This window comes from Galeopterus variegatus, unplaced genomic scaffold, assembly GCF_000696425.1.
Source record: "Galeopterus variegatus unplaced genomic scaffold, G_variegatus-3.0.2 Scaffold271, whole genome shotgun sequence".
Lineage (NCBI taxonomy): Eukaryota > Metazoa > Chordata > Mammalia > Dermoptera > Cynocephalidae > Galeopterus > Galeopterus variegatus.
In genome coordinates, this window is record NW_007726382.1 from 663,539 (window position 1) to 684,121 (window position 20,583).

A 20,583-nucleotide genomic window follows, 5' to 3' on the forward strand; every position below is an offset into this window, starting at 1 on the left:
ATGGATTGGATGTAGGGCATGAGAGAAAGAAGGGAATCCAAGATGACCCTGTGGTTTTTGATTAGATGTTGGACACTGTATGAAAAAATGTGCAGAGGCTCTGGCTGATGTTATCTTTCTTCATAGAGGATTTAATCTTATTCTGGCAGGCAGGCAGAGTAGGAGCAGATGATCTTTAATTGAGCATTCAGTCTTTATGAGAGCTGATCCTCTTCTGGTTTCTCCTTATCCCAGAGCATAGGCCTTTCTGTTCTTTCTCAACATGAAAGCCTTGAGGCAGAATAAGGCTAGGCCTGTGAACCAAACTGACTCCATTTTCCTTGCAGAGGACACTTTGCTACTTTTCCATTCCTTGGCCATGAGACCCTCTAGGGCACACAATTACCACATGGCCCGCCTCGATAAAATAAACTGAGATAAGAGGGGAACAGATATTCACTAGTTGCATAACCCTTCTCTAAGTCTTCTTTACTGTAATTATAAAAGTTAAGTTACAGATTAACCTTAAGACCCCTTTAGGAATTCCCGCATGTGCACAAAGCTTCAAGGTGACTGCTATAATGACCCTCCTGGGGTAACAATAATGAACACCACCACCATTTGGACCTACAGAGCAGGTGCAAGGACCAAAACTTTAACTGAGTATGTGCCCATAATGCAACCAGGGAGAACAGAATGCACTACCTCCAGTTATGCTGGCCTGCACCCCTTAACTCCATTCCCTATAAAACACTGAATAGCTCCTCTCGGTGGGGCTAGCTTTCCTGCAGCTACCTCCATTATGCATAAGTCTATCTCCTCTTTTAATAAAGTGTTGCTTACTTTACTGCTGGGTACATTGTTCATTTCTATGATTTTGGGACCCAAGAGCCTAATTCAGTAACATTTCTTTGGCAAGCCAAGCTAGGAGATAAGGTCACTCTGAGTGCTGAGGATGGCCCTGGGATTTTCCCAGTGCTAAACGTGCTGCTCTAATAATCTGCACCAGTGAAAATTGGAAAGCCTCAGACACTAGAGAAGACCCCAGCTACAACAGGCAAGTGGCCACTAGGACTATTTTTCTCCCGTGTCTCTGTTGCTGGTAAGTCCCTCCTGCTGGTAAGTGAAAAAAAGTGAGCCGAGATGTCGGGTACTGTTCAAGCTTTATTAAAGAAAGAAATTTGCTGGGCTGTGCTCAGAGTGGCACAGGACCCAGGGCTGCTCTGAAAATGGTGGACAGCACCAGGTGTGGGGGTGGTGGAGCTTATATAGTGCGCCAAGGGCTGGCTGATACCATCAAGGAGGGTCATTGTGCTAATGTGGATCGGGGTGGAGAACTGCATCCTGTGGAAGGAAAAGGGGTTTCTGTTTAAGTCCAGAGGCTTTTCGTAAAGGGGAGGGGGAGGGGAGGAGAGGGGAGCAGGTGGGCGGTGCCATTTTGTACTTGGGCTTGTCTAAAGTGGCGCTGGTTATGTTGCAGGTCTATTAGTAAGTCTCTTCTGAAGCCCCCGACCTAAATTCTGATATGACAACACTTTATTCTCTCTTACTCTCCCTTTTTCTTTCCGTTTTCTTCCTCTTAAAAGTGACTGCTGGACAACTACAGCCTAAACTCCTCTCAACCTGTGAAAAGCATGCTCCTTCTGGCCGACAACAGCTTGCCCTGATGGGTAACTAGCAGAAGAGGGCAGGCCAGTCCCACACCATGAAGATGATGCTTGAGCAAGTTCCCCCTGACATTCATGATTCATTCCCAGGCCACTCAGTGACTGGACGTCTGGAAGCCACTAAAATTCTCTTTACCTTTCCTGATTTTTCTAAGCCCTCCCTGCTGTTTGGTTGAATTGTGTCCACTACTATGTAGGTGCACCCTGGAGGGCTCCTGGCTATGCTTGTTACTCTGATTTAAATCTAGTTGGTGCTTTTCTTCTTTGTGCCGACAACAGTGGGATGCACAGGTGGCCATCATTCGAGTTCCCAGTCCCAGTGACGCCGCTCCTGAAGGCACAAGAACCACCCCAGAAACTTCACATTCCTTTTTGCCAGGCAAGTTCAAATTGGATTTCTACTACATGCAATCGAGTCCTCACTAATACAACTACTTTCCATAATAACCACATTGGTATAAAGTTGGGCACAATTTTTATAAAAATTTTAAAAATCTTGTGTTGACAGAAATTTCACAATTTTCTAAACGCTTTTATTCACATTATCTCTTTTGACATGCAAAAATAATTGAGGTGGTAGAGCAGCATTTTACTATCTCTAGTTTTAAAGTAACAGCAACAAGGAAATAAGACAATTTAAATGTTGCCTGGGGTTGAACTGCTAGCGAGTGCAAAACTGGAGTTGAACTCAAGTCTAACTCCAAATCCAATACTCTAAACCCAAAGCCCTGGTCTTCTGATTGCTAGTCCAGGATTCAACTCACCACTTTACGCCTACACACATTTGTCAAATTATTAGCAGCCAGCTCTCAAAAGGAAACCTTTTCCCAGTGTAAATAACTACTTTCTAAGTGGCATACTTTGTAAATGTGGAGCTCTTTAATGCAAAGCATACAAAGAATTAGTGACACCTTGTGGTAAAAACTTAATAATTCATGTGCTACTGCAGCCCATTTTCATTTGAGAGATTTATCAAAAGGCCTTATACTTTAAGAGCTAAGACAATAGCAAAACTCCTGGAACAAATGATCTATGGTTACAGACTACTTATGTGACTAGATTCTCTCTTCATTTACTCTACTGTGTCAGTGGAATAAGAATGAGTAAGAGGATTGGGACTAGGATAAAGGACCCCACTGTTTCTCTTTTTTCTTTGCTTGGGTAGATGTTTACTTGAGTGCTGGTTATCTGAATAAACTTTCGAATCCTTCCACCAACTTCTGGACTTTCGAGTTATTTCTTTAGTGTGAGAGGACGAGCCAAGCCTGGTCTGCCAGTAACAGCCTGGGGTGTTTAGCAGGTCCCCATCTTTGGGTGACCTTAAGCACCAATATTTGTATTCCCAGCTCTGTAAGATTGTTGAAAGTTCTACTTAGATTTTAGTCATTTAGCAACTGCTTGATTTTTTTATTTCTAGTGCTTTTATAGCTTAGAATTCAGCAAATACCTCAAGGATAGAAGCTAAGCAAAATGTCAGGGTGACTTCTCTGTGATCCCCTTTCCTCTGGGGTCTTGTCCTTTTGAGTCCTGTTTGTCTTGTCTTTTCAAGTCCTGTTCTGAACTCCAATTTTTATCTCCCCAGATCTGAAAACCTCCTGACTCCTATAATCACTGCTTACTGTTTGCCCTAAATGTTCTGCACAGAAACTCAGCAAAATCCCCAAGGAGAAAAAGCAGTGAAGTTCTGAATCACTTTATGCATTTTCCTTCTCCCTGGGGTCCCAGCACCTTCTGTCCTTACCATCTTGGTTACTCTCCAATGCCTTCAAACAGCCTGAGTGGTTTTTGTTGTATTTTTTGTTTGTTTTTCTTTTTCTTTTCAACTTTTACAGTTATTCCTGTGGAAGGCTTGGTCTGATTAAAGTTACTCGGTCATAGCTAGAAGCTACACCAAGGTCACTGACCAGAAAGTGGAAGAATGGAGTTGCCATTTACTGATATAGGAAACACTGGAGAGGAGTGGGTTTTGAGATAAGCATTAGACGCTCAGATTTGGGAACATTAAGCTTGAGAGGCACATTGGTCATCCAAGTGGAGATATTGAGAAGACAGTCGAATATGGGAGTCTAGAGTTTCAGGGAATTGGTCCAGGGTAGAGGTATTGATTTTTGAGTCAACAGCATATAGGTGGTATTTAAAGTCATAAGACTTGATGAAATTACCAAGAGAGTGTAGAGAGAAGAGAAAGAAGTCCTTGACCACTCCAATATTTAGAAGTTGGAAAGATAAGGAATAATTAGCAAAGGAGACTGAAAAAGAGTTGTCAAAGACATAGAAGAAAATACAGAAAGTCTGGTCACCTGAGAGTCAAGTGGTGAAAGTGTTCCAAGGAGAAGGGACTGATCAGCCACGTCTAATGTTATATATATAGGCCAGGCAAGATGAGAACGTTGGATCTGTCAATGTAGAGGTCATTATTGATCTGGAAAAGGGCACCTTCTGTGGAGTTATGGAGGAGAAAGTTCAATTATAATGGATTCCAAAAAGTGGGAGGAGAGAGATTTGTGGCTCAAAGAGGTTTGCTACAAAGGAAAAGAAGGAAATGGGCTGGTAGCTAGAGGGAAACTGGGTCAAGAAAAGGTTTTATATTTTTTTAATGGGAGAATTGACTGTGTATATGTTTATAGGGGTGATTCAGTAGAGAGTCAGAGTGGATGATGTGGAAGAGAGAGGGAAGAATTAGTGGAGTGATGGAGGCAAGAAGGGATGGGGTCTTGTGCACAAGTGGAGAGGGTGGCCTTGCCTAGAAACATGGACAGTTCACCCATAGTCAGAGGAGAAAGGTAGGTCTATGACCGCAAATGTAGGCAGATTAACGATCATTTTTAAATTCCTTAACAATTAATGGGTGTTTCTGATGTATCAGGCACTATGCTAAGCACTTTAAATACATGATTTCATTTAATTGTTATAATGACCCCATGAGGTAGATTTTGATATTATTCCCATGTAACTTACAAGGGAACTGAAGCTTAGAGAACATGGAACACAACGGGGAGAGTGGTTGGAAGTGACCTTTTAGAGCTGCTGTAGTTTGAACACGTCCCCCAGAAGTTCATGTGCTGGAAACTTAATCCTTCTGCCCTCATGAATGTATTAATAGACTAATGAGGGCTCTGCCTTCATGGATGGATTAATGTCACTGTCACAGGTATGGGTTCACTATCGTGGGAGTGGCTGTGTTGTAAAAGTAGCTGTCTGGCTCTTGCCCTCTTGCCCTGTGATAATGCAGCAAGAAGGCCCTCGCCAGATGCTGGCAACATGGTCTTGGACTTCCCAGTCTCCATAACTGCAAGAAATAAATTTCCTTTCTTTATAAATTACACAGTTGATGGTATTCTTTATAGCAACAGAAAACAGACTAAGACAAGAGTATTTAGAAGTAGCTAGGAGTCAAACCAGTAGGGCTTTGTAGGAGGGGGAGGAGGTGGGCTTATGGGGAGCCATCCAAGGGTTTTAAGGGAGGATGGTATGATTTGAGTTATATTTTGGGAAGATCACCAATTTCTATGTGAAGAACGGATTGTAAGAAGTGGAGAGTAAGATACCAGTTATGAAGGTGTTGCAGTGGCCTAGAGAAAGCATGGGCTCAAGTCAGGGGACAGTATGGAAAGTAGAGAGGAGGGGTGCCTTAGGGATATGCTGGAGAATGAATTAAGGTAACTGACTAGTGGATTAGATCTGGGAGTGAGGAAAAGAGGAATAAAAGATGACCACTAAGTTTTGGCTTGAGTAAAATGACACAATAATCATGTTATTTATTGAGATGCATGCAGTCAACTGTTGGAAGAAATAGGAAATCAATAGTTCTCTTTTTGACATGTTACTTTTGAAATAGTATTGGACGTCCAAATACATATGTCACATTGGTGGATTAGAGACATGAGTCTGGAGTTCAGTGGAAAGGTTGAAGCTAGAGTTATAAATTTGGTACTCACAAGCATTTAGAGGGTTTTAAAGACTTTAAAGGTAGGAGGGAAACAGAGTGTGGTCTTGTTGAATGTGTGGAATTCAACCTGGTCAAATATTACTGAGAGGTTGAGTAAGAAGAGAATTGAGAAATAACCATTAGCTTAGCCAACATGGAAGTCATCTGTGTTCTTGACAGTCATAGCAGTTTCTGTGGAGAGGTGGGGACTGAAGCCCACGAAGAGTAAATGAAGAGAGAATCTAGTCACATAAGTAGTCTGTAACCATAGATCATTTGTTCCAGGAGTTTTGCTATTGTCTTAGCTCTTAGCGTATAAGACCTTTTGACAAATCTCTCAAATGAAAATGGGCTGCAGTAGCACATGAATTATTAAGTTTTTACCACAAGGTGTCACTAATTCTTTGTATGCTTTGCATTAAAGAGCTCCACATTTACAAAGTATGCCACTTAGAAGGTAGTTATTTACACTGGGAAAAGGTTTCCTTTGAGAGCTGGCTGCTAATAATTTGACAAATGTGTGTAGGCATAAAGTGGTGAGTTGAATCCTGGACTAGCAATCAGAAGACCAGGGCTTTGGGTTTAGAGTATTGGATTTGGAGTTAGACTTGAGTTCAACTCCAGTTTTGCACTCGCTAGCAGTTCAACCCCAGGCAACATTTAAATCTTGCACTCGCTAGCTGTTCAACCCCAGGCAACATTTAAATTGTCTTATTTCCCTGTTGCTGTTACTTTAAAACTAGAGATAGTAAATGCTGCCCTACCACCTCAATTATTTTTGCATGTCAAAAGAGATAATGTGAATAAAAGCGTTTAGAAAATTGTGAAATTTCTGTCAACACAAGATTTTTAAAATTTTTATAAAAATTGTGCCCAACTTTATACCAATGTGGTTATTATGGAAAGTAGTTGTATTAGTGAGGACTCGATTGCATGTAGTAGAAATCCAATTTGAACTTGCCTGGCAAAAAGGAATGTGAAGTTTCTGGGGTGGTTCTTGTGCCTTCAGGAGCGGCGTCACTGGGACTGGGAACTCGAATGATGGCCACGTGTGTACCCCTTCATTCCCCTCTGCCTCTCTCTGATGCCTTTGACCTCTCTGGCTCCAACTCGCCTCCTCCACCTAATGGAAACATTTTGATGTTAGGAAGGTTGTAGGACATTCACATGACAATGTCCTATAGGTTGAGAAGGGAGAAGCCAGGGATGAAGAACGAGATGCTATAGAATTACCTTGATTTTGGTGGAGAGAATATGATTTTTGAATTTATGAAAGCCATCTTTAGTTAACTTTCAAATTAAAAAAATAAAACCCACATATTCTGAAACACTCTAATATCCTATGCCTGCATGTCTTTGTTTTCTTAAATTAGACAGTATGGTATTATTACCTTTTTCTTCAAAAGGTTGATGTTGAAAGGGGTTTAGACAAAGAGAAAGATGTACCTAGCTTAAAGTAAATCAAAGAGTAAAAAATGAAAATTTGCCAACTAATAAAAAAAGAGCTAGGTATAATTTTTTACAAAAGAAATACTAATTTAAAACTTTTCACAATGATATTCCTTTAAAAGTAATTCTGATATGAGACGTATATTAGTTTCAAAACATTCAATTTTAGACATCATTAGGACATATATGTGTATTATATTGTTTGAGGCATACTTGCTAGCTCTATATTCCATATTTAACTTCTTTTTAATTTTTTTTTTGAAAGCTGACCAGTACAGGGAACCATGACTGTGGTGTTATCAGCACTGCACTCTAACCAACTAAGCTAACTGGCCAGCCTGACTTCTTTTAAATCCCAACAAATTTGCTAATTGCTTTAACCCAAAATCCCCCTGGCCATAGGCTTTTCTGCAACACCCAAGGTCAGAAGAAAAACAATATCTTCTAGGTTTTTTAGGGGGAGATGTTGGAAACAACCCCATTCCAAACTAAGTGTGTTGTCTTTCAGGGCATATACTTTCAGATTTGCAAGGCCATGTACCATAGACCATCCTGTCCCTTCATTAAAAAGTATTTGAAGACTTCTACTCCCTGAAAGAGTAGTCAAAATGAAAAACTTGGCAATAAGGAAATTATGGCTCACAGGGACCAACCTGTGAATAAGGTTGTAAGACCAACCTTATTCACTTTGGACCCAAACACAGGAATGTGAAACCCTCCATGTGGACTGGTCGGTTCTGCCACCGGGTGAAGGCTGGCCTGTAGAACTTCCCTGAGCTGCTCCTCCTGACGTTTCTTTACTTCCCAGAAAATGTATTTCTTGTACCACCTGCTTGACCCCACGTTTCAGAAGAAATGTCATGTTTGATGACCACTTAAAATCCATTTGGTTCCTGTAGTCTGATAACATTGGCTTAACTGTTTACGTGGCTGAGACACAATGCTAAGAACTAAACACTTCACTCCTTCTCAAATCTGGAGCTGCATAGTGAAGCATATTTATCATTTTTATCACCAAGCACCTCACATGTTTTCTGCATCTTTAATGCTCTGGTGTTTACTTGATTTCCGGTACTTTTAATTAAGTGAGACTAGTAAAACATCTGTTAGCAGCCAGTGAGTCAGTAAACTTCACTTTATATTGTCTTCCAACTGGGACTTGTGAATGTCCCTGCATTACCTATGGTTGGACTAATTATATTCATTATGTACATATAATGCCAATGTTTAGAAATGTAGCTTATTGGGCGAGCCTGTGGCACACTCGGGAGAGTACGGCGCTCGGAGCGCAGTAGCGCTCCTGCTGCAGGTTCGGATCCTATATAGGGATGACCGGTGCGCTCACAGTGCTCACTGGCTGAGCGCGGTGCAGCCGGTCTCAAAAAGGACAAAAAAAAAAAAAAGAAATGTAGCTTATCTGTTTTTCTATTTCTTAAAGAAATCTCAGAATCAGAAAAACTATCATTTCCTTCGAATCAAAGAAGTTAGTGACTCACTTCAGTAAGAGACATGTTTTTAAAGGTACAGAAAAAGACAGAATTGTAACATTTCGAACATTCTTCCCCTGGACACTCCAAGAAATTGGTGGCTTAAACAATGTATTAATCGGGGTTCTCCAGAGAAATGGAAAAATAGTGTGCGTATAAATATATATTATAAGGAATTTATTATAAGATTATTATAAGAAATTGGCTCATGTGATTATAGAGGTAGAGAAGTCCCACCATCTGTCATCTGCAAGCTGGAGACCTAGGAAAGCCAGTGGTACAGTTCCAGTTTAAGTTTAAAGGCCTGAGAATCAGGAGCACTAATAACATAAGTCCCAGTCCAAGGGCAGAAGAAGATTGATGTCCCAGCTCAAGCAGTCAGAGAGAGTGAATTCTCCCTTACCCCACCTGTCGTTCAGGCCTCCAGTGGAGTGGATGAGGCCCAGCCACATTAGGGAGGGCAATTTGTTTTACTGATTCAGATGTTAATCTCATCCAGAAGCACCTTCACAGACATACCCAGAATAATCTTTAACCAAATATTTGGGTACCCTGTGGCCCAGTCAAGTTGACACACAAAATTAACTATCACCACCAATAACCATTTTATTGTGCTCACAGGTTCTGTGAGTCTGGAATTTCAACAGGACATGATGGGTATAGTTTGTGCTTACTCCATGGTGTCTGGGAACTCAGCTCAGTAATACCCAAGCTGGGAATGACTTAATAGCTGGGGGATGGAAACTTCTGGAAGCTCTTTCACTCCTCTCTGATGGCTGGGCTGTGATGACTTGAATACTAGGACTATTGAACAGAATAGTTGTCTGCTTGCCCAGAATAAAAGAAATGGGACATAGGCTCCACCTTCACTGGAAGTGTCAGAAGAATTTGTGTCCATATTTTCAAAAACTACCTCATAGTAAATTGCTAACATTGGTTTTCGTTGGCTCATAGGATTTGGGATGGTGCTGTGTGTTGAATTGTTTCCCCTCTGAATTCGTATGTTGAAGTCCTAATCCTCAGTATTTCAGAATGTGAATATATTTGGAAATAGGGTCTTTGCAGATGTAATTTGTTGTTAGGATGAAATAATGTTGGAATAGGGTAGGCTTCTAGTCCAATATGATCTGTGTCCTTATATGAAGGGGAAATTTGGACACAGCCCCACACACTGAGAGAACACCGTGTGAAGATGAAGGCACAGATCAGGGTGATGTGTCCGCAAGCCAAGGGATGCCAAAGACAGCCAACAAACCACTGGAAGCCAGGGGAGAGGCGTAGGACAGATTTCTCCCTCGCAGCCCTCAGAAGGAACCAGCCGATTCTGCCAACACCTTGATCTTGGACTTCTGGACTTCAGGACTGTGAAACAATGCATTTCTATTGTTTAAGCCACCCAATTTGTGGTACTTTGTAATAGCAGCCCTAGCAAATGGGTACAGATGGTTTTTAGTTTCTTTATACTTTTCAATATTTTTCATATCTTTGACAAAGAATATGTTTCTTAAGTAATGAGAAAAATAGGATTTATTTAATGATTTTAATTTCTATGTCCCATAAAATATGGAAATATATTAAAACTTGCTCTGGTGTATCTAGGTGCTGGGACCACAAGTATTTTTTAAAAAATTTCTACTACTGCTCTATACTTAAAATATTTTCTACAATGAATATGTGTTACTTTTTATCATGGTGAGAAAAAAAAAAAAAAAAAGGACTGGCCAAAACTGCCACTGAAGGTGGAAAAAGCAAGAGCTTCCGGTAGCTGGTCTTGGGTCCTGCTCTGCTGCTTAGTAACTTTGACCCTGTTTCCTAATGTGTAACATGAGGGAGAATATTTCTCAATGTCGTTGTGAGAAATAAATGAGTGAATATATGTGGATACACACAGAACATCCAGTGCCTGGTACAGTGCCTCCATACTCCACAACGTGTTTGAATCCGTGACTGTGATTATGGAGGTGGAGGAGGTATAAGCACTTTAAGTGCTTCTGCATGTTCTTTTCACTGATTGTCAGTGGAAGACTAAGGGTGTAAAAAACTAGGAAGCCCAGGGCTGGCTCTTACCATGAAGCAAATGCAGCCTGAACTCAGGGCCTCGACTTATACAGGTCCCGGCTAAAGCTTTGGGAAGCATCAGAATGGGTTCACGTGGTCATGTGGCTTTGTAAAATTTGCAAAAGATATTTTAACTACAATCAGTTATGACTGCTATCTCTCTCCAGTTGGCTTCCCCTCCTCTTGGAAGGCCCTGAAGTGGCCATGGGGATTTTGGAATTAGGCTAAGGGAAAGTTGACTTATGGATATATTGAGTTTGAGTTCAGTGGGTGTCTTAGTCCATCTGGGCTGCCATAACAAAATTCCGTAAACTGGATGGCTTATAAACAAAAGAAACCTATTTCTTACTGTTCTGGAGGCTGGAAGTCTAAATGCAGGTCACCAGTAGATTTGGTGTCTGGTGAGGGACCTTTTCCTGGTTCATAGATGGGGACTCCTTGCTGTGTCCTCATATGGTGGAAGGTGCCTGGGTTCTTTCTCTGGAATCTTTCATAGGACACTAATTCCATTCGTTTACCTAATCACCTTCCAAAAGCCCCAACTCCTAATACCATCACCTTAGGGGTAAGATTTCTTTCTTTTTTTTTTTTTTTAAAAAAAGATGACCGGTAAGGGGATCTTAACCTTTGACTTGGTGTTGTCAGCACCACGCTCAGCCAGCGAGCTAACCGGCCATCCCTATATGGGATCTGAACCTGGGGCCTTGTTGTTATCAGCACCGCACTCTCCCGAGTGAGCCACGGGTCGGCCCAGGGATCAAGATTTCAACAAATGAATTTGGAGGGGAGATACAAATATGCGGACCATAGCAGTGGGATTTGTTTATGTGGTTGGCAGTCACTTCCTTGAATAAGTAAGTTATTAATAGCTGCCCTGGGGTAGGAAGGGCTTCCAGAGATATTGCTACTGACCACTGTGCCTACTCACCTGGCTTGTGACCTGTACTATGCTAAGATCACTTTTTACAGAGCCTAACATTGGCAGTGTATGGGGAGTAGAGAAACGGGTTTGAAATATACGAAGCCAGAAGGTAGTCTGTGAACATTTTTTCTGGATTTTATGGCTCCTGTACGAAAAACACATGATAGAAATTTCTCCAAATTTGACAACAATCCTAAAAAATTTGTATGACGTTACCAATAATGAGTTGAGAAGCTGAAATAAATGATTCTAAACTATTAACTTTGAAAGGAACCCCAAGTTTTAACCAAGCTATAAAGAAAATCAACTTTTATTCTCTCTATAGAAGATATTTTAAAATCTTTATTTTTAGGAAGAAGTGATTTAAAAAATGTAGAAAAAGGAGCATTAGAGAAATGTGTCAGGCAGTTAATAAAAACATTATGTGATTTCTTCGGGGAAAATTTCGTTTGTTGTATTTGTCAGCTTTGTTAATTGATAATTTGTGATTTTGTGTCTTGTTCTAGGTAAATATTTGTGTTTATGATTAAATTTGTATTTATGAGTTTTCTTTCTTTTTCTTATAAAAAGCCTCCAAAATTATGTAAACATCAGGTCTCTCTCCAAATCTGGGTCTGCCCTGGAGGAACCTAGCTTTGTGATCAATCCTTGTTCTGCAAAGTTATCTGAATCTGAGGCTGATGTTTAGAACTGTGGGTTCTCTGTTCTTCCATTTCCTGCAGAAGATCTCAGAATCAGAGAAGCTCCGTCCTGATCATTTCCTTTTGATCTCAGAGGTTTCAGTGACTCTCTCACAAGAGTTCGAGGATGCTTGCTGTGGACCTAGTCAGAGTAAAACCATGATTCAGAGTGTGAAAAAACGGCTCTCATTTTCCTAGGAAGTTTTCAATATAAAAACATACTACGCTTTTGAGTGAAAAGTAAAATTGGAAGCCAATGAATGGAAATTTCTTGTAAGAAGATATGAAACCCCCCTAAGAAACCCTTCTTATTCTTGAAAATAAGAGTTGTTTTTGTCAAAGGATCTGAGACCTGAACACTTATTTTAAAAAATGAATTTGGCAGGTTGTGACAAGGCCTGTGAGTCCGTGATTTTATTCATTGGCGTAGCCCTTAACTACCCTCCTTTTGCACTCGCTGTGCATTCGTGTTTTACAGTTTAAAAACACAGGAAAAATGGTCTTGGTAATAAAATTACTTTTGTATATGTGGGATTTTCATTTGAAGCCAGGAGTTTCTTTGCTTTTATCTCTGATCAAAGATAAGCTTCACTCATTTTGATGGAAACATACTTAAACATTGTTTTAAAAACATTTCAGATCTGTGAAATATGACAGATTTATTGCAGAAAGATCATAAAACTAGTATTCAGCCTAGAATATTTTTTCTCTATCCCCCATGCTGGGATGGAGAAAAGTGTGTCTTCAAAATAAGATAGCCCTGTGTTCAAATACTGACTTCATCTCAGCTGTGTGACCTTGGGCAAGTTACGCCATCTTCTCATCTCTCAAAACATGGATATTGGGCCGGCCCGGTGGTGCACTGCTACAGTGCGCCGCTTGGGAGTGCGGTGGCGCTCCCGCCGAGGGTTCGGATCCCACATACAGACCGGTTCCCGCTCACTGGCTGAGCGAGGTGTGGGTGCAACACTGAGGGTTGCGATCCGTTGCCGGACACGAAAAAAGACAAAAAGGAAAACAAAAAACAAAAAACAAAAAAACCCACATGGATATTAATGTTCTCTTTGGGACATTGTTGTGAGAATTAAGTGAATTAGCAGTAAATTACAAAAACAACACCAATAACTTCCCATCTAGTTATAGTACTTGGCACAATAAAGGAACTAAGTCAATGCTTTAAATAAAAGAAAGATAAGGCTTTAAACCTACTCTCGGGGAGTGTGGAATCTAGAATATAGCAGAAAAGAAGGAAAAGGTTAAATTATGGAGCCCTTGAAACTGGTGAATTTTGAAGGAAGTGATATAAGATGAGTGAGTCCAGTTTGGAGAAAGTTTTGCATAAAGCTGGGGTGTAAATAGATGAATTAAATGTAGGGAATGACTGTCATATTTTCTTGGCTTAGTTGAAGAATACATGTTCATTTATTTGTTTATTCTTTTATGAATTCAACAAATGCATAATGAACATTTAACTTGTACCAGGAAGTTTTTTAGTGCTGGGAAATACAAAGAGGAATGAGATCCATTTCTTGCTCTCAAAGAAGTTATAGTCTACTAGAAGGAGAAAAACATGAGATAAGTGATATTAAAGTGTGGGGTACGAAAGAGGAAGGGAGAGGAGGTGGGGTTGGTGAGTGATTTGGGGGTCAGAGGTCAGAGGTGATTCTTGACATGAGGTATCTGCATGGCAGAGAGGGGGGTGGGAAGTAGGGGTGGACTGTGTCGACATTCTGGTAGGGGACCAGAATGAACAGAGGCACAGGTGTGCATCAGCTTTGTGTGTATCAGCATGCAGGGTCACAAGGAGGAGGGCCTGGCCTGCCATGCTTTGGTGCAAGCCTGTGAGGAGCCACATTAAGGAATAATGACAGCGGCTGTGGCAGTGATTCTAAGAGCAAATAGATGTCCCCTAGGGGAGGGTCTGAAAGGCCAGGCAAAAGGTTAGAATTGGAAAATTTGGGAATATGTGATGAAAGGGGGGTTCAGAAGATGAGGTTTCCATTCATTCTACACTGTATAAATTGCGTGGGGAAGACAACTAAGGCAAGGATATTAACTAAGAAGACATTTTGTAAGCCTGGGCATTTGATGATATGGGCTTGGACCTGTAGATTGTAGTTTAAATTTTGCCTTTCTATTTTCTAACTCTTTAATCTCTAAGTGTCTGGAAATCTTTGAATAATTACTATCTCTGCTATGGGGACAGATAGTCAGAGTTGAACACCAATGTTTACAAATTAGACTTGAAACCTGACTCAACCAACTTCTTTAAAAACTGATGTAACAGGAGGAATTTTACACATGCAAATGAACACCTGTGAAAATTTTTAGGTATGAACTGCTAGATTTAGCAACACCAGTTTAACAGTTTGAGAGGTGATTTTGGAGCTAGATGCCCAATTTTATAGATTGTTTTGTTACCTAGATCTGCTGTAATGCTTGTTGAATAGACAAACAATCCCTATTTTTAAAGAATGGAGTTATTAAACTCTCCTTATAATTAAAAATTTGAAAGGAATGACTTTAGATTATATGTATCTCAATGTGCTCTGAGGCCTGTATATGTTTGCTGTCCTATAAAGGATTTAGACATCTAAGTCTAGCACATGAAATTAATCTTAGGAATTATATGCATGCAATTCAAGTGTCATACTGCCTAGAAATCAGAGATATTTTTTCTCCTTTCCAATTACAAGGAAAACCCTGTAACTTTTTGCTACAGGTCCACAGATAAAAATGATTGGGATCATCAGTGAAATGACCAGATTGCTGCCCTATCACCAAACAGTAAGATCCCTTACTTGACATATTTCTGGTTTCTTAAAACTTTAATACTTTTTAAAATATTTGTTTGGGCCATATTTGCATTTTTAGAAACTGGCTAGTTTCTGCATATGACTAAATTCCTCCTTATACTTGAAAGAACATTTAACATGCCAAAATAATTTTCCTAGATATGATCACTTTTTATCCTTTTAATAAACCTGTTAAAGGACACCAGTCCATGGCTGAGGACTCTTGACTAGGTGTTGCATATACAGTGGTGAAGGAAGCACATACCCAGTGGTATGGTGGAGTAGGTTCCTAACAGACCAACCCTCCCACAAATAGCAACTATAAAATCTGGACAAACTACAAAAAACAACTACCTATAGGATCTGGGGAGTGAACAAAAGCAGACAGAGGAGTTGAATCTTGGAAGAGAGTGTGAGTTTCATGGTTTTTGTAGCTTTGGCCAGAGGATGGGCCATAGTCAAAAAGTGTTTATGGTTGGCTAAAACTCCAATAAAAAGCCTTCCTTACTTCTGGTGTGAGGGATCAGGGGCTGGAGCCTGGGACGATCATGGCTATGAGAGTGAGCAGCGAATCTTGGGGGACAGAACCAGAGAAAAGGTGACCTAAATTTTGTATTTGAACTCTGTTCAAGTCTCTAGCTGACCCATGAACCACATGTGCACAAGGTAGATTTAAAGCAGCTTGCAGCTAACAATTAAAGCACTGAACTGAGATTTGAATGCCATCCACCACAGGAGAGACAGAGTTTGCAATTTGAGTCTAACCAAGTCAATTCCCTGTTAAAACAAAATACCAACAATTTGGGGATGAATACAACAGAATTTAGAGTCTTGACTATAAAACATCCACAATGTTCAGGATACAATTCAAAACTACTCAAAATGTAAAGAACCAGGAAAATATGACCTATTGTTAATAGAGAAGGCAATCGAAAGTGGTCAATCTGATATAAATGAAATCTTGAAACTATCAGACAATGACTTTAAAGCAGCTATTATGCTCAAAGGTAAAATAAAAAGTGCTTCTAATAAATGAGAAGATAGGAAGTCTCAGGAGAGTAGTTGAAAATGTATAAAGAAGCAAGTAAAAATTTTAGAACTCCAAAATGCATATATGAAGTAAAAATTTGACTGAATGTACTCTAATAGCATAATGGAGATAACAGAGGAAAACTTGAAGATAGAGCAATAGAAATTATCCAATCTAAAGGAGAGGGAAGTGGAGGAGGAGGAGAAAGAGTGAGAAACATTGTAGAGAGCCTCAGGGATTTTGGAACAATATCAAAAAAGCCGACATATGAGTAGTCAAAGTCCCAGAAGGAGAGGAGAGAGGGAAGGGGACGAAAACCACTTGAAGAAATAATGGCAGAAAACATCCTGAATATAATGGAATATTTGAATTTTCTGATTGAATAAACTCAGTGAATCCCAAACAGGTAAATACAAAGAAAAACAAACTTAGACATATCTTAGTCAAACTGCTGAAAACCAAAAACAGAATCTCGAAAGCAGCCAGAGAAAAGTGACACATTATATACGAGAATGATGATTTGAATGTTTGTAGACTTCTCAGCCAAAGCTATGGAAGTTCTGTAACAGTGGAATAAAATCTTTGAAGTGCCTAAAGAAAAAACTTGTCAGCCTAGAATTCTATATCTAGAAAAAATACTTTAAGAATGAAACAAAATGAAGACATTTTCACATAAAGAAAATGAAGGGAACTCATCACCACATGACCTGCACTACAAGAAGCTAAAGAAAGTTCTGCAGACTGAGACAAAATGATGTTAAAAAAGGTATATAAAGCAAAAAAATTATAAATATTGGGGTAAGCATAAAACATCATTTTTTCCTCTTAATTCTTTAAAAATATACATGATTGTATAAAGCAAACATTACAACATTGTCTTTAGGTTTTGTATTATATAAAGATGGGATATATATGGTAGCTATAGCATAGCGGATGGTGGTGGTGGTGTGGCAGGGGAGAGTAAATGAGCTAATACAATTATAAGTAGACTGTGAGAAGTTAAGGGTTTATATTGTAATTTCTACAGAAACTTCTAAGAAATAGTGCAAATGGCTAAAAATCCAATAGGTACATTATAAAAAGTATTCACATAATCCAGAAGAATATTGGAAAAGGGAATCAAGGGTGACTAAAAGTAGAGGTGACAAACATAAAACTAATAATAAAATAGTAGACCTAAATCCAGCCATATCGATAATCATAGAAATACAGAGATTGTCAGGATAGGAAAAAAGCAAAATCCTATTATATGCTGCCTAGAAGAGATACACATTAAAAATGTAGACACAGAAAGGTTGAAAAAAATGGATGAAAAAACATATGTAAACAATAAGCATAATAAGACTGTAGTGGCTGTATTGATATCAGATAAAATAAACTTTCGAACAAAGGGTATTACCAGAGATTAAAAAAAATTACATAATAAAAAAGGAACACTTAACAAGAAGATATAAAAATCATAAATATGTATGTGCCTAAAACAGAGACTCAAAATAAATGAAACAAAAATTTATGAAATAGACAATATCATAATCATTGTGGATATTTTAACATTCGTTACTCAGCAATTACTAGACAAAATGCCAGTAAAGGAACAGATGATCTAACAAACACTATCAATTTTCTTGAACTAATTGATTTTTACAGAATGCAACACCCAACAACTGAGGAATATACGTTTTTTCAAGTACACATGTACCTTCACCAAGATAAACTTTATGCTATGCCGTAAAACAAGTCTTAATTTAAAAGGATTGCAACCACATGTATGGAGTATGTTTCCATGGGAATCCCAACCAGAAACCCAAGAGAAGTTAGAAAATATTTTCTACTGAATGATAATGAAAATACATTATACTAAAATTTGTAGGATGCAGCTGAAAGAATGCTTACAGAGAAGTTGATAGCTTTAAGTGCTTATATTAGGAAAGAAGAAAGCCTAAATTTAATCACATAAGTTCTCATTGTAAGAAGCTAGGAAAAGCAAAGCAAAGTAAAGCTCACATACATAGAAGAAAAGAAAGCAGATAGGAGCAGAAATCATTGAAATAGAAGAGAGACAACCAATAGAGGAAATTAACAAAACCAAAAGCTCATTCTTTGAAAAGTTCAACAAAACAGATAAAACTTGAGGTATGGTAATAAAGAAAAAAAGAAGAACACAAATCATCAATATCATGATTGAAAGAGGGTTATCACTAAAAATCCTACATATGTTAACAAGATAATAAGAGAATATTATAAACAACTTGACAACAAATTTGATAACTATTGTAAGTTGAATAATTTCTTCAAAAAATACAACTTACCAAAAGTAACCCAAGATGGAATAGAAAATCTGAATTGCTCTATAACTGTTTAATTGTAGTAACTCTATAACTATCAAAAACCTTCCCTCAAAGAAAACTCCAGGCTCAGATGGTTTCACTGCTGAATTCTATCTAAAATATAAGGTAGAAATACAATTAACATAGGCGTTTTCTTTTTTAGAAAATTAAAGACAAAGAAACACTTTATAACTCATTTTACGAGGCCAGCAAAATCTTAATATTAAAACTTGACACAGACTTTATAAAAAAGGAAATTATGGACTAATATCCCTCATGAAAATAGATATAAAAATCTTTAAAATATTAGCAAATAATTTGATTATTACATATTGTACACAAGTATTGATAGCCAACTCTGTACCCCACAAATAAGTGTAATCAATTATGTTTTTCAATAAAAAATAAAACAAAACAAAATATTAGCAAATAAACTCCAACAGTATTCAAAGCAATTTTTTTGTAGAGGGTTAAAAATCTTGACTCTCGTTTGATTTTTAGACAGGGCTCTTTAGTTAAAAAACTTATGGGACAAAAGTCCTTGGCTAGGAGACGAAAGCCTACAGCTAGCGGGCAACAGCCCATCTAATCAGCCCTAATCACTGTTTAGGTAAAGGATTGTACACATTGATTGTTACCTGGTTGTTAATGTACTGATTTTGTTAAAAGATGTTGAAAGAATTGCTGTAGGGAAAAATGTGAAAAAATGTTTGCTAAGGGCAAGCTGTTTGGTGGAAACTTTAGAGACTATATATTTAGATTTAATCATAAGAATGTAATTTTTGCTTAAATCATTTAAGGAGAGGTTATATTTTAGACTAGATAATGATCACAGTTTGATCAACTTAGCCTTTCACAAATTATTCTTTGGAATGTCACATTGTTAATTTAAATGATGTTACTAGTTTCCATTGTTTAAGCTATACTTAGCTGTAGATAATTTTTGTCACATTGCCCATGTCTTTGTGTCCTTTTGAAATGATTGAGTCAACTGATTTTTCTCGTAAAATGTCCTTGTCTTTACAATAAAAACAGAAGCTAACTTTGAATTGGGGCTGTACCCAGTTTTCTCCTACTAACAGAGGAGTTGCTGAGGTACAGTCCCTTCGGGCTTCTCATTGCATTCATGTTGTTTTGAGTAATCCTTTTTTGCATCTCTGTTACACAGTGAGAATTTTTAAAAGATAATTTATCATGATCAGTTAGAGTTTATCCCAGGAATTCAAGGTTGGCTTAGCATTAAAAATCAATGTACCACACCATAGTAACAGAATAAAGGAAAAAAAAACACAAGATAATTTTTACATGTAGAATAAAGTGACAAAATGCAACAGCCATTCACAAGAAAAATTCTCACCAAACTAAGAATATAAGGGATGTCCTCAAACTCGTAAAGAGCATCTATGAAAAACCTACAGCTATCATCATACTTTATGGTGACATTAAATGATATCCTGCTAAAATCAGGAAAAAGGCAAACGTATGCATTTTTACCACTTCTACTCAACACTGAATTGGAGGCCCTAGCCATTGCAATAAAGAAAGAAAAAGAAGTAAGATGATAAATATTGGAAAAGAAAAAGCAAAATTGACCTTATTTGCAGATAATATGATTGTTTACATAGAAAATCCTGAGGATATACAAAAACAACTAGAAGTAATAAGTGAATATGGCAAAATATATAAGGTTATAATACAAAAATCAATTCTACTTTTATATTCTAGCAGCAAACAACTGGGAAACGAAATGAAAAAAACAATTCCATTTGTAATAGGTCCTGATATAAAATATTTAGGAATAAATTTAATAACAGATGTACTCTGTACACTGAAAACCAAAGGACATTGCTGAGAGAAACTTCGAGGCCTGAATGAGTGGAAAGATACATTATTTTCATGGAATGGAAGACTCAACAATTTTAAGAAATCAATTCTCTCTAACTTGATCTATAGATTCAATTCGACTCCAGTAAAAAATCCCTGGAAATTGACAAATTGATGGTAAAATTTATATGGATGCAAAGGACCTAGACTAGCCCAAATAATTTTAAAAAAGAACAAAGTTGCAGGACTTACTCTATCTAATTTCAAGACTTCCTATAAAGTTCCAGTAATCAAGACAGTGTGCTATAAGCAAAAGGACAGGTATATAGATAAATGGAACAGAATAGAGAGCCCCCCCCCCCAAAATCGGCACCTATACAATCAATTGATTTTTGACAAAGACATCAAGGCAATTCAATGAGGAAAGAAGAGTCCTT